This window comes from Lissotriton helveticus, chromosome 3_1, assembly GCF_964261635.1.
Source record: "Lissotriton helveticus chromosome 3_1, aLisHel1.1, whole genome shotgun sequence".
In the NCBI taxonomy this organism is placed as follows: domain Eukaryota; kingdom Metazoa; phylum Chordata; class Amphibia; order Caudata; family Salamandridae; genus Lissotriton; species Lissotriton helveticus.
The window spans coordinates 916,615,833-916,630,213 of NC_136061.1; the positions used below are offsets into that span (position 1 = coordinate 916,615,833).

The following is a 14,381-nucleotide window of genomic DNA, read 5'->3' on the forward strand; positions in this document are numbered from 1 at the left end:
ACACGCAAATGAGCGTGTCTGCGGGGACAATTACTGCAGCCTCTCCTACTCGCTGTCACTCAACTCTCTCATTAAACAGATTTACCCGCGGCTAATAACTCTCTCATTCAATGACATTACACGCGCCTGCTAACATCAACCAGGGCTGTAGCCGGGCTCAGGCGGCGGATCACTACACCAATTACACGCGCCTGCTAACATCAACCAGGGCTGCAGCTGGGCCTTCTCCATCCCTATTCTAATGAAACAAATAATGTTGTCTACCACGAGATTTTAAAAATAAATTGCCCTTGCCAAATACACACATTACACACATTCTATTTCATACCCGGACAACCTCGGGACGGGCTACTAGTTAATGATGAAGTCAGATTTTAAGTCTCAAGTCTGTAAAAGAACACTATTAGGAAGTTGACATTTTCTGGTCCCAACCATTTGGTGCCTGTAGCCAGTATCACGGGTAACATGAATAAGGTGTCGGTGGCAGTTGGCATAAATAATAAACCCTCAGACCTATCTATTCAGTACACCTCAGGGCCATTTGACGACTCAAAAGTACTGTTGTGCTGCTTTGCTAGAAGGTCTGCTACTCTGCTGCTCTGCTGCCCTGCTGCCTCAGAGAGAAGGACTGGACTTGTATCTTGAACCCAGGACCACCAGAGTGACTATAAGGGCTACTTGGATAACCTCCTGATAACAGACTCAGGGACAGAAAAGGCTCCAACCCATCATCTTGACTCACCTACTGTGAGCTTAGACCCCCCAGATTCTGCCACCCCAGTCCCGGACCCTTGTAAGTGGGCCTCAAGGTGTTCTGCCCACCTAGTTGTGGGCCTGTGAGTAGAACTGATGCAGCCTGATGCCTCTACGTGCAGCCGCCTTGGATTCGCCGCAACGCAATGAATCCTTGACATAGGACCTCGCATCACAGCCTGCAGCTTCCTTGATCTGATGTTGCACAACACATCCACGACGAAGGCCTTCACATTGCAAGCCCCTCATCGACAGCATCCTCGATGGCAATGCAGGACTTTGCACTGCAGCCCGCCGCTTCTTCAAAACTGTTGCTGCACGATGCATCCTCGACACTGGACTTCGCATCGCAAGTCCCTTTGTGGGAACATCTTCGATGATGACGCAGGACTCCGCATCTCAGCCCTGCAGCTCTTCTGGATGGCCACTGCGTGACGCATCTTAGACGTGGAATCTCCAACGATCTTCAAACAAGAATTTGAGGTACTTTGTTCAGCTGGACTAACTTGGTCCCTGTATCTGGCCTGCCGTCCATAGCAATCAGCCTGAACTTTTGACTTTGTCCCAGTCCTGCGTGAGCAGATAACTACAGTTGGCACTTTGTGCTTTTAGGCTTTAAATCTTTAAAATTGCTTACCGCCTGTTCTACTGATTAATTTTTATCATTTTGTTCTGAAATAATTTATTTTTTACTTCAATTTTCTAATTTGCTGTAGGATTTTTCTTGTGTTGTATTTTCACTTTATTTCTGTTTGACGTGCTGCATAAATACTTTATACACTACCCCTAAGCTAAGCCTGATTGCTTTTGTGCCAAGCTACCAGAGGGTTAAGCACAGGTAAATTCGGTATTTGCTTGTGTATTTGCCTGGACAGAAATTGTGGCTGCTGCTTGAGTAGGGTTTCACTCCCCTCAACCCAATTTCCAACAGGCGCAGTCTTTCAGGGTTATTTTTATCCTGCGCATCGGGTGTTTTGCCTTTGAAAAGAGCAGTGTAATACTTTGCGTTGCTTTGCATTGCTGTGTGCCATGGGGGTGTGATTGGGACATTACCCAAGTGTATCAGTTAATTCCCTGTAGTTGTTGATGCAAAGCAGAATCTACTAAGGTAGCTAAGCTGAGCTTTTGTATAAAAAACAAACGCCTCTTTCAAGCAAGGGTTCCCAAAGGACAATGTGGTTTATTTCTCAAACAAAGTTGTTCATTGTATGTGTGATGCAATGCACAACACACATCCATGGCTTGGGATCCTTCTAAGTTTGCCTAGGCACAGGGAATTTACTAGGGGAGTATATACTGTCAGTAAAAATCCTATGCAATCACACTCATACCTGCACCATAGTGTGAGGCTGTGCACTGCGCAAGGCAGCCTTTTTGTGTACCAGGGAAAGGGATGATAGCAGCTGCAGGCCAAACTTAGTTGATATGGATCTGAGCTTTAATTTTCCCTTTTTGCAATGCAGCATAACACATTTGGTTGCATTGCTATGCTGCGTGAAAAATGTGCAAATCTGGCCCTCAATTTATACCCTCTGTTGCATGGCAGACTAGATTGTGTGGAATCCAGTAAGGGTGCATCAGAAAAAGAACAACACCTTTAAAAACATCTCCCCACTGAGGGCCTGATTTTGATTGCTCTCCTGCATGTCGAAAACAGTGCAGCAATCCCCTACGCATGTTTAGCAACTTAACAGTTTCTTTTTCATTTCTTAAACCCAGTCAGAGAAAGGGTTGACCTGCATTTCAACATGCATTGCAGTGCCTCCCCCATATTTGGCAGCAGTTCTTGTCAGCTATCTATCAGAGTTTGGCACAAAAATAATGACCATATGTTATTTTACAGCTGTACTGTGACAGGAAATGCCCTGCTACTCTAGCAAGTAAGGGCAGATGGGATATTCCTAGATCTTGTACTTCACATGACTTATATTTAGGCAGCAGGAACTTAATGAATGCACTTTTGTTTGTTTTAAAAATGCTATTTTCACTTAAGGGCACATGGGCTACTGCTGCTGGAGACGTAGCTATCAATAGCCAACAGGTGGAGTGTGCCATGGGTGCTATGTAGGAGAATGCTCAACCTTCTGTACTGCTTTTGTGGGATGTGTATGCGGGGGAGAGCGAGGCTGAACATAGTTGTCTAGTGGGTTGGTGAAAGTGAAGGTGGTTGTTCAGGTATGTTGGTCCTATGGTGCGCATTGCCTTATATGTGTGCATGAGAATATTGAATTGACTGCGTTTTGACTCGGGGACCACTAAGGACGCCACTAAGATAGGCCTAAGTCTTAATCTAGCTGAACAAACAAACAAACAAATTGGGAAGGCAGGGCCAAAAGCTTGTTCATCTAAGGGCCCTGGAGCAAGCCTCATCGAATGTAATATCAGAGGGGTCATCACATGAACTTCGCTGGGAAGCCAATAGCAGGACCAAAGCAGATGCAAGAAAAATAACCGATTGTGGAACCCTTTCTAAGAGGTCAGGTTTGTCATCTTCACACACTACTCTGGAGGAAAATATGGAAGAAGAGGTCAAAACTAAGGACTTAACTGATGCCATATGTAACAAAGTACTGGAGTTCTTGAATAATAAGCTTGACCCCATTTTAGCTTGGTTGGGGAGAATTGAGAATGAAATACCCAAGTTGGGATCAGTATTGTCTGCCCAGCTGCCAGAGGCTGTACCAACAGATAATTCTTCTGCAGGGCCTGTATTGATTAGCTCCTTGCCTCATTAATCTGAGCTTCTATCACCTCCAAGTTCGGTAATTCCAACTAGGAATAGGCGCCATACTGCCCAAGAAGTAAGGGAGCCAATTTCACAGGGCTATGTGGGGGTAGACATCTTAAGAGGGTTATAGAACAGTCAGAAACCCCCCCACCCACACAGGTCATGTTGTGTAGTTCCTACAAATCTATATAGGATCTGCATGTTTAGACAACATAAATTAAGGGATTGGTGTCCAGACTGATTTCAGACACCCCAAGGATATGTTAGCCTTTAGACCAGCTATCTCACAGTGCCACCATAAGCCCCCTACCTTACCATGAGGCAAATAGTTTCTGGCAACTATCGAACATGACAACCCTTGATCCTTCAGGGATTGTGGAAACAGTACAGCAGTACTATCGAACATGACAAACCTTGATCCTTCAGGGATTGTGGAATCGTGTACAACAGTTTTTGCTCAGTCAAACGTGCTGACTCAGCCTCAGAAAGAAACACATAATAAACGATAGGGACATTTTCAATAACTATTTATTGAACCAGCGTCATTCTAGCATAAAACATGTTTGCTGCGACTATCACTAGACAGAAACTGATGTATAAGATTACAAGCACCAACAGAGTAAAACGAAAGGTAGACTTCTAGCATGGTGCTAAAACAGTGAATATATGCAGGCATATAGACATGATGGTAATCAAGAGTACGCCTATGATGCAAACTGTTGTATCTTATATCTTCCTGCTGCTCAGCTAGAGTGCATGTGATGTGGAATGTTGGATGAATGGAATGTTAGAGGTTTGTGAATGTCAGTTGAGTGAGGGCTGAGCAGCAGGACAACTGCTCCTGATGGGGTTATCGCTTTATATTATTAACTAACATCTTAACTTAAATAAAGTAACTTACTCAATCTACATGGAAGTTCCAGCTTCTTTTTGAATACATCATTTGGCGACGAGGATGGGATACGAACCCACGCGTGCATAGCACAATGGATTTGGGTGTGTATGAGATGACTGCTGTAAAGTGTTGTGTATGAGTGGGGTCAGGTTGTTAGGCCACTCATTTGCTTGAGTGTGTATGAGGTGACTGCAGTATAGTCTCTCAGTATTGTTGTTGTTTGGTAGCAGGTTGTAAGGCCACCTATTGGTTTGTGTGTGTATGAAATGACTGCAGTATAGTTTCTCAGTATTGGTGTAGTTTGGTAGCTGGTGCAGAAGTCACCAAGAGCTGTCCCACAACAGGTGTTTTGTGTAATTGTGATTTTCTATAAAATGCCTGTGGGGTATGTACCATGTTTGTCCAAGCATGTTTTGTGGGTCATGTACCCTGTGTTGTTTTTTTTTCTGCTTTTCCCTCGCACGTCAGGGTTGCGATGGGAATGTTTTTGCCTCGCACGTCAGGGTTGTGATGGGAATGTTTTTGCCTCGCACGTCAGGGTTGCGATGGGAATGGGTATGTACCATGTTTGTCCAAGCATGTTTTGTGGGTCATGTACCTTGTGTTGTTTTTTTTTTGCTTTTCCCTCGCACGTCAGGGTTGCGATGGGAATGTTTTGCCTTGCACGTCAAGGTTGCATTGGCAGTGTCCCTCGCACGTCATTGTTGCGTTGGGAGTGTCCCTCACACGTCAGGGTTGTGTTGGGTTGTTTGGTCTATGAATGAGTTTTGTGGATGCTTGTTCATTTGTCTGAAGTGTATACGTAGTTTCCTGATTTATATGATGTTAAGGTGTGTTCCTGTGTGTGTTGCTCGTTGTACTGGTCTGGCCAACTGGTATGATTTGTGGCATATGGGTTTGTTGGTGTAAGATGTAGGTGTAAGGTGTAGGTTTTTTTCAGGAAGTTACGCAATGCTTTGCTCAGATTATAGTGTGGTGTTTAATCCCTAGCATAGTTGTGTGCGAGAGGAGATGTAATATATGGTCTCAAGATGTATCTTTTGTGTCAGTTTGTGACTGGTTGGGATGCGAGGTGTGTGGAATTGTATTGCATATTCATTATATTGCATATCTATTATTTGTGATGTATTTAAAATTTATCGAGTGCATTGTTTTCAACTTAATGACAATGTGTACTCTTCATATTGTCATTATCTTAATTGTTTCATCTATTATATTTCACAGTGCAATTGTTCCCCAACGAAGGGAGATATGTTGTATCTTATGTCTTCCTGCTGCTCAGCTAGAATGCATGTGATGTGGAATGTTGGATGAATGGAATGTTAGAGGTTTGTGAATGTCAGTTGGGTGAGGGCTGAGCAGCAGGACAGCTGCTCCTGATGGGGTTTTTATCGTTTTATCTTATTAACATCTTAACTTAAATAAAGTAACTTGCTTAATCTACATGGAAGTTCCAGCTTCTTTCTGATTACTTCACAAACCCTACCTATGTGTACCTAAGTGTACCCAACATGTAAAGCCAAGAATCCCCTAGGAAAGAGCCAACCCCATTCCCTGATGGGAGAAAATGAAGGACTCCTTCTTGGTCTCGAGTTGCACACCCCGCAAGGGATGTCGGACCACTACATGCTGGAGCATATGTGTGCAGGGACCTCAGCGTCTTGTGTCAGTGTGGAAGCTTCTCCTCTGACTATCTAAGGTAGGTATGGTTCTTTTACACCATAAAGATAGCCTCGGGGTTCCTTACACAATCAATATATTGTGAATATGATTATACAAATGAGCCTAGAACAATGACTGCAATTATTCAAAGTAGTTCTTTCACCCTAGGATAAAGTTGACCACGACCTTTATGGTTTAAATGTCTTTATTGATTTTAACACATAAGCATATCCATATACATTTGGCTGGTTTCAGGCACCTGCTATGCATTACAACCGGACGGAGCCAATTGAGGGCATGAGCCCAGCATTCAAGTCAGAATTAGTCAGTTGCACGTATATGGAGTGAAATGATAAAAGGAAGAAAAAGAAGAAAAACAACCCCCTTCCCTATGAATCCCCCCTCCCCAGTCCAGTGCCCCTTGTCTCCTACAAACCCCACCTCTCTCCTCCAAGCTGAGTCAAGCCCCTAATGACCCACCTAGCAATCCTTCTTCCGTGGTTCCGTAAGACGTAGCAACCTAAGGTATTGTGGACATGTTACTTCTCGAAATTCGGTAGCTAGAAGCGACAGAAATGGCTACCATAGATCATCATAGGTTGCTCCCTCTCCCGCCATGGTAAGGGTCAACTTTTCCATCCCAAGGACGTGCCACAGTCTGTGAAGCCATCCCACAAAGGAGGGTATGTTGGAAGTGGTAATCTTTACACTGACCACGACTTTTAGACAGAGTGTCTTCATGCTGTTATGTACGTCATGTGCAGGGACTTTTCTAAGAATCCTCATGCATAATAAATTAGGCTAGTTTCAAGGAAACCGATCGACATTTATTCAGCATATAACAGGGTTTAAAGGTCAGTGCTTAGAACTGTTATGCCGAGCAAGGTAGGACAAATGTAAGTAAAAGGTAGTGTAACTACCTAGGCCTAGTTTGGAGTACATTGGGGTACTAACAGTCATTCCTTTCCCAAGCTTCCACCGGAGTGTAAGTCTTCAGTGATAGTTCTGAAGAATGTACATACCCTAAAACCTCCCCAAAGAGAAGACATTTGGCACTGAAAAATAACTAGCTTGGGTCAGGTATGGGGTGGCTGCGTGAATTCTCAAGGGAGATTATAATGGTCATAAGATCCCCATTGGTGCGTCCGGGTGCGAAGGAAGTGAATGGAGATTGCATAATAGTTAATTGTAAGTCACCCCACACTGTCAGACCGATATTGAGGTTTTTTAATGAGCAGTTTCAATCCCAGGCCTTATTCATCTAGCCAGTGCCAAAGAGCCATGGAGGCGATAATCAGCTTTGCACACCAGCTAGGGCATAATAAAGGTGCTTCTACAGGATAGGGGTTCTTTTTGCAAGGTAAGGGAAAGCAAATTAACATCATCAGAGGTCTGTGAATTCAATCTATAATTTAGAGGTGACTTCATTTGAAGCACTCACTTCTCTGTAAGAGCTGGACTGACTTTCCACCCCGAGTGTTGGGAGGTTCGGTTCTGTGAATGCACTCATAAGGGGGAGTATGAGTCTAGTGATGTTTTGGAGCAAGGTGGGTCCCCAAAGAGGGGTTTTTATATACCCTCCGCTGGCTTTGGTCTCTGTATGGAGCGAGGGAGCCAGAGTGGAAAGGGCTGAAAGTTATGTTGTGGAACATCACTGGCGTCCATTCTAAACTGAATCCTGTTTGACTCTCTACTATAAATAATGCAGATATTGCCTTACTGCAGGAGACATGGCCAATCAAGGATTTTGGTATAAATGTTTTTCAAACAGCATGTAGCCATGTTGTTCCATCTTGTGCAGGCTGAACTAAGGGGGGCTTAGCAATTCTGTGCTCTGTTAAATTAACATGTACTTCGTAAAGAACAATCCTTACTAGAACCCACTATTAGCTGCCTGTATTGAAGACCCTATATTGTTTTGATGTGGTTTTGATCAACTTATAACCTCCACAGGTGATGATTTAGAGAGAGACCTAGTGTCTTTCCTGGATAGTCATAACAAAGAGGCACTCATTGTCTGAGGGGTATGGGGGTGTTTAACAGTAGGCTTTGTGGGACAGCCAATCCAGATATATATACATTTCCAGCATACACCTTTTGGGGGGAACCTGAATAGATTGCTGACCTCCAGATTTCTGATTTTTGCCAAAGAATTCAATGCCCTGGGTGCAGCTCCCCTCACTACTTTTAAGGGTCTCAAAAAGGAAGCGAGATTGACAACATTTTAGGGTCAGAGGATCTAGCCAAGTTAATAATACTTGACCATTATGTTTTAATCTCATGTATTAGTGACCACACCCCACTTATGTTAGTGTTGTACCATACACTGAAAGGGTAAAAAGGGACAGCAGCAGAACCTAGTCCCCTCTTTCTCACAAATTGGGGGTGTCTGGATAAAATGGGAGAGGGTGGACAGGGATGGCTTTCTCAGTTAAACTTGTGCGTGTGAAGAGTGAGGCATTTTCAGTACTTACCCAGGAGGAGAGGATACCAGAAACATCTCTAAGGCTGTTAGAACTGTATGTTCTGCAGTGAAGAAGGGGTTGAGGCAGTCTAAAGTCTCAAAGAAACCCCCACCTATAGGCTGGATCAATCATGGCTGTAGAAAGGCCCACAAGAAACTGAAACTGGCTCTTTCTACTAGACCACACCTAACATGTGACACAGTGAATGCTAGAAGAAGTTATAAATCTACCCTGGAACCCAGGAGAACTGTCCTAAGGGGAAAAGCTTGGGAGGAGCTGTAAAGTGCCTCTTCCTTGAAGTACCCTTCACTGTTCTGGAAGGTTGTTAATCTATTTGTTTGCACAGGGTATGAGAAACCCTCCCTATGGAGTATCTATATACTATCATTCTAGTGGAGGCATGGGTTGCCCACTACTAGTATTTTTAAATCCTGATAGCAGAACCACTATTCGTGAGGGTGGAGAGATAATTTAGAGCAACCCAGAGCTGTATTTCAACCTTGCTGACTCTACTGAAGTCAATGGCGTAATCACCACCCTTACGCAGAGCACGGAGGGGAAAGCACCTGGCCCTGATGGTGTCCCCCTAGATCTCTTCAAAGATAACATTGTGCTGTGGAGCCCGATTTTTACAAATGTTTTCAAAGCTTCCATCTGATGGGACCTTATACACACTTCGAATGAAGAAATAGTAGTCCCCATCTGTAAGAAAAGGGACCGTTACTATCTCCACTGCTACTGACCTGTTTCCCTACTAGACAGCTCCCTTACGACCCTTGGCAGAATTTTAGCAAGCCAGCTGGAGGATTGGCTAGAGGAAACCAAATCCTTATCCAAAGCCCATTGCAGGTTTTTTCCCATCCTAGAGACAGTTGAGCAATGTTTGAATCTACAGCTGGTCATTGGCAAGTATGTCAAGGCAAGGAGAGGTTCAATTGACCTAGCATTTATGGATCTCTCAAACGGCCTTTAACATAGTTAACAGATCTAAGCTCTGGGGGATAATGACAGGGATGGAAACTGACCTAGCCAAAATTGGATTGGTGCAAGGGATCCACTGGGATTGTCTGGTCAGGGTTGGTGCACAGGGTTAACCCTCTCCTGAATTTAAATCATCCATGGTGGTCAGACAGGGGTGTGTGATGGCCCTCTTATTGTTTGTTATTTACATCATCAATCTTGAACCAAGACTGTGCAAAGCAGGGAAAGATCTCCCCAAAGTGAAGTCAAGGGCCCTGTCCATTGTACGCCATAGACACAGTCCCTATCTCAAGAACTGCAAACGGTTTATATTGTCTTTTAGAATCTTTTTACAGTATTATGGTGGGGGGGGGGGACTTTATTTACGAACCAATCTCAGAAAATCCTTCGCTATGAGTGTAGGCCCAAAAAAGGTTAAAACTCGAACGTTCTCTCTGGGTGGTACATAAATTTAAGAGATCAAGACTTTAAATATTTAGGCATTCCTCTTGACCATAATTTAACTTGACACAGTCCATTTTCCAATAGGGTTAGCCAGTGCCAAAGAGCCCACTTGAGAAGTTCCTAAGTAGACTTCTTGTAATTCCCCAAGCCAACCCCTCTTTCTTGTGCCACATCCAAGGTGGATCTGTTACCCGTTGAGGACAGGATTAAGTTGAATTGTCTGTTACTCTGAGTCAGAATTTGGGGTAAAAAGGGGGCTTCACTTTCAAAAGATGCACTGGAAGATTGTCTTTGCCTTGATCATGCTTTGGTGATCCCTTGGATCAATTATGTTAAAGGGGGGTTTACAGATCTGGGTTTTGCAAACCTATGTCTCAACCTGAGAGATATAAAGCTAATTGTGACATCCTTGGTGAAAGAGGCATTTAGGGAAAGATATCGTAGCATGCTCCTGGCACATTTTGACAAATTAAGTAGTAGTGCCAACTATATCTCAATCAAAACATTTCAATCATTGATGCAAAAAGTAGGTTCTTGCTTATCAGGTTTAATTTCTATTTATTAGGGGCCTTTCCCAAGGATGATGACTGGTGTATAACTCTGCCAAATTGCCCTTGTGATGATTCATCAAAGCAAATCACAATGCACTTTACTCTCTTTTGTTATTTATATTCTTAAATCAGAAGCGCTTGCTGAGACCAATTCTTTGTTCATCCAAGATTAGGTTGCTTTATTTGCAAAAACTGTGTGAGTTATATCTTTGTATAGCAGTGTTAAACTTTGTTCACTTGTCAATAAGGATCAGCAACCTATACAGGGCTGTGTGCTGAATTTTTCTGATATATGAACATTTGTGATGCTATAAAATGGAACCGAATCGTTTTTAACCATGTTGTTTTATGTATTTTTTGACTGTACTGTTTTATTCTGTGCTTTTATGGCTTGAGATAAGCCGGATAAAGAACAATTGATTGACTGACTGACTGACTCTCCATATTTTACCAGTGCTAATCAGTGCTAAAGTGTTTGTGCTCTCTCCTGTAAGCATGGTACAAATGTATTACCCCAAATTGGCACATTTAATTTACTTATAAGTCCCCAGTAAAGAGGTACTTCAGGTACACAGGCCCTGTAAATGCTACTAGTGGGCCTGCAGCACTTATTTTACCATAATATTTTTATTTTAGTAGCCCTTTAAAATTGTCTCAGACCTGCCATTGTAGCCTGTGTGTGCAGTTTTAAACTGTCATTCAACCTGGCAAAAGGTTGGACATGTACTTCATGTTTTACATACCATGTTAGGGAAAAGGTCACAAATTAATTGTTCACTATTACCAGTCTACCTCTCCCCTAGGATAGCATTGGGTTACCGTATCAGATTTAATAAGTAAAAACCTTTGTTTATGAGCAGGTAGAAATATCATGTTTGGTGTCTTAGGAATCATAATTTGAATCCCTTCGTAATGATAAAGTCGGATTTTAAGTCACAAATGTGAAAATGCTACTTTTAGAAAGTTGTGATTTTCTTGTCCTAACCCTTGGGTTCCTGCAGCCTGTTTCCTACATTACATTACTAGTTGTAGTTGCCAGTAGTTACATTACTAGTTGTGTTGGTATAGTCCTCCAAGAGAGGCACACATTAGAGGGTCAGGGTATTGGCAGGATGGGCCATTCTAATTTGATGAGAGGGGCAGAACTGTCACCATTACACACTTGCACTTCAAAGACACTGCCTCAGCTCACACACAAAGGACTTCAAACTAGCCTATTGTGCCTGGAGACAGACTGGGAACAGGGCAGGGTGGCAGGGAAGTCCAGACATTTCTGTAGGGGAAAGACTCCAGAAGTTTCTTCCACTTCAAAGTGGGCACCAGGTCTACAAAGAGGAACCCCCTGACTTAGTCTTCAGTACATTCCTGGACTTGTGGAAACTACAGAAGGAGGACTGCCATGTTGCTAGAGGTCTGTCCTACTGCTTGAGGCCTGTCCTGCTATATGGAAGAGAAAACTTGAGCTACACCCTTCATCCTAGGCTGAAGTGACTCCAAGGGTCAGCTGACTGATCTCCTGTTCTGAGCTACAGGGACACAACAAGCTGGAGAGGAACTGCCCAGTTGACATGATGCATTGGATCTGCTACTGGACCTGCCTGATCCCAACTGGCCTCTGCTACAGTGATTTCCTGATCCCCAAGAGGTGCCTCTCAGGTCCTGGACACTTGGACACTTGGAGTGGCAACAGTTGACTCCTCTTAGAAGAAAAGAAGAAAGCCTTAAGTTTTGGGCTTTTTGAAACTGCGAATGGGCCTGGTAGTGTCAATAACTGCCATCCACACTGACTGCCAAGGCAAAGCTTGTGAACCCTCAGCTTTGCACTACAGTGACCACCAGTGACAACCGGCAGTGTGAGATCTGCACTTGGTGCTACAGCATCAACAGCCTGTGATGACTGCCAACGTGAAGCTCCAGCAAACACCATTCATGACGCCTGACAAGAAATGTACGCTACAGCAACAACCTTTTGCAATGCTCTCCCTGCTCCTCACGGCCCCCTCCATCACAAACTGGACTTTTCATGCTGGACTTTAGAAGGTAACTTTTTCAGCAAGACTAACCTGGTCCTTGTATTCAGCCCATCCTTCATCATGGCGGTCAGAACTGATGACTTTCACCCAGTCTTGCATGACCAGATAACCACAAGTGGGCTAGGTGCTTTTACGCACTATACTTACCTTAATTATTTGAAATTGCATATCTCTGGATCTACTGGATGGATTTTTGTAGTTTTGGTGTCAAATAATGTATTACATTTTACTCTATTTATCTAAATTGGTTTGAATTTGTCCTGTGTTATGTTTTTACTTTATTACTTTTTCTGTGCTTTATAAGTACTTTGCACATTGCCTCCAAAGTTAAGCCTGATTGCTTTTGTGCCAAGCTATCAGGGTATAAAGGACAGCTTAATTTAGTGACTTTTGTCGTTCACGCCGTCAAGGATTATAGCTGTTGCTTGAGAAGGGCTCACAGCCGTTTCAACCACCAACTCAATTTCTTACAAGGACCAACGGAGGAGCACTGCCGATGTCCAATTGCCTTGCCTTCAACTTTGAGACAACCGCTCATCACCGGCACCTGCTAACATTGACCATGAGCAGAATTACCAGACAGCTCCAGGCTGCTCATGTGCTTCCGGTACTTCGATATAGCAACGCCAGGGGGAGCGAATAAGGCTGATCATCGAGCCACAGAGCTCCTGGGGGACTTGCTATGATTATCGCGCTATGGTGCTGAAGCACTTTGACTTTGAAAGCCATAGTGGAACTTTTAAGGCTGGTACTTACTTGTGGGGCCTAGCCTGAATGTTCTTTCGCACAAATGGAGAATATCCACATTTAGTAAGCACGGAAGGGGGACTCAGGATCTGGTCTGGATAATGCCAGTGGTCTGGTCTCACGAAGACTGCATATTATTTGTTGTGTGCCGTATCTCACTTTGTGTTCGTATATAAACGCTACCTTTGTTCATAAAACCAATTATCTAGTTGAACATGCATTTATTGGGGTTGATGAGAACATTTTGAGTTTTCTGCCCATGTCAACCTTGCACTCACCTCTCCTCGAGAATCCTTGGACTGCTCATCCCGCGCTACCACTGAGAGTCAAGTACTGAAGGGTGTCCCAGGTTTTCAGGGTCCAGTAAGGCGAGCCCTGTCCCATCAGGAGTAAAAGGCCTCAACCCCCCACGGTTGGGCCCAGTAACTCCTGCTTAACCCGAGGCCTTTTGAAAGGGGTTCTGACATATAGCATGCTAGGTTTTATACCACCCATAGTAGTTTTTTAATTATGCCCCCATTCGAGGTTTTTATGCCTGGTGGTAGCTATTATTTTTTATGTACTGCATGGACTTTTATGTATTTTTTTTATTCTGTCTGAAACAAAACGCACAGCAAATATGACAAGATTAAATACAATTTAAAGGCATCTCTATTTGCTCATTCACCTTTGGAACTTCAGCATAGTTATTTTGGTGGTCCTGCAGCACCCAACACCCCTACATTCAGCGACAATGGGTTTGTAACAGACTCACATACGTTGGGGGTATCCACCACCCACAAAACGTTTCTTTTCTTGACTTCTGCTCCTTGTGAGTATATGTTTGAACTGATATTTATACAAAGACAAAATACAATGTAGATTCATTGTCTAGGGTCTTTTGATTTTCAGGATTTCTTGTGAAATACCTTGATATCTCCTGTTTCTTCAAATGTGTAGGCAATTGAACCATCTTCAATTTTGTTTTCAGTGCGTATGAAAGTAAATATTGCCTTTACATTTATGGATTTCTGCAAAAAAAAAGATCTGCCTAATACAGAAATTTCAGAAATTAAAAAGCGCCATTTTTACTTTTCCTGTTTTGAAATAATCCTAATCCATGAACCTGCTGGGTGTTCATTT

The 14,381-nt window shown here is 43.3% G+C and overlaps 1 protein-coding gene across 1 annotated transcript in view; it reads right to left on the reverse strand.

Moving 5' to 3' along the window:
• Window positions 1-14,381, reverse strand: part of MYOM3 (myomesin 3) — a 451,709-nt gene that overhangs the window by 228,862 nt on the left and 208,466 nt on the right. The gene's annotated exons all lie outside the window — the stretch shown is intronic.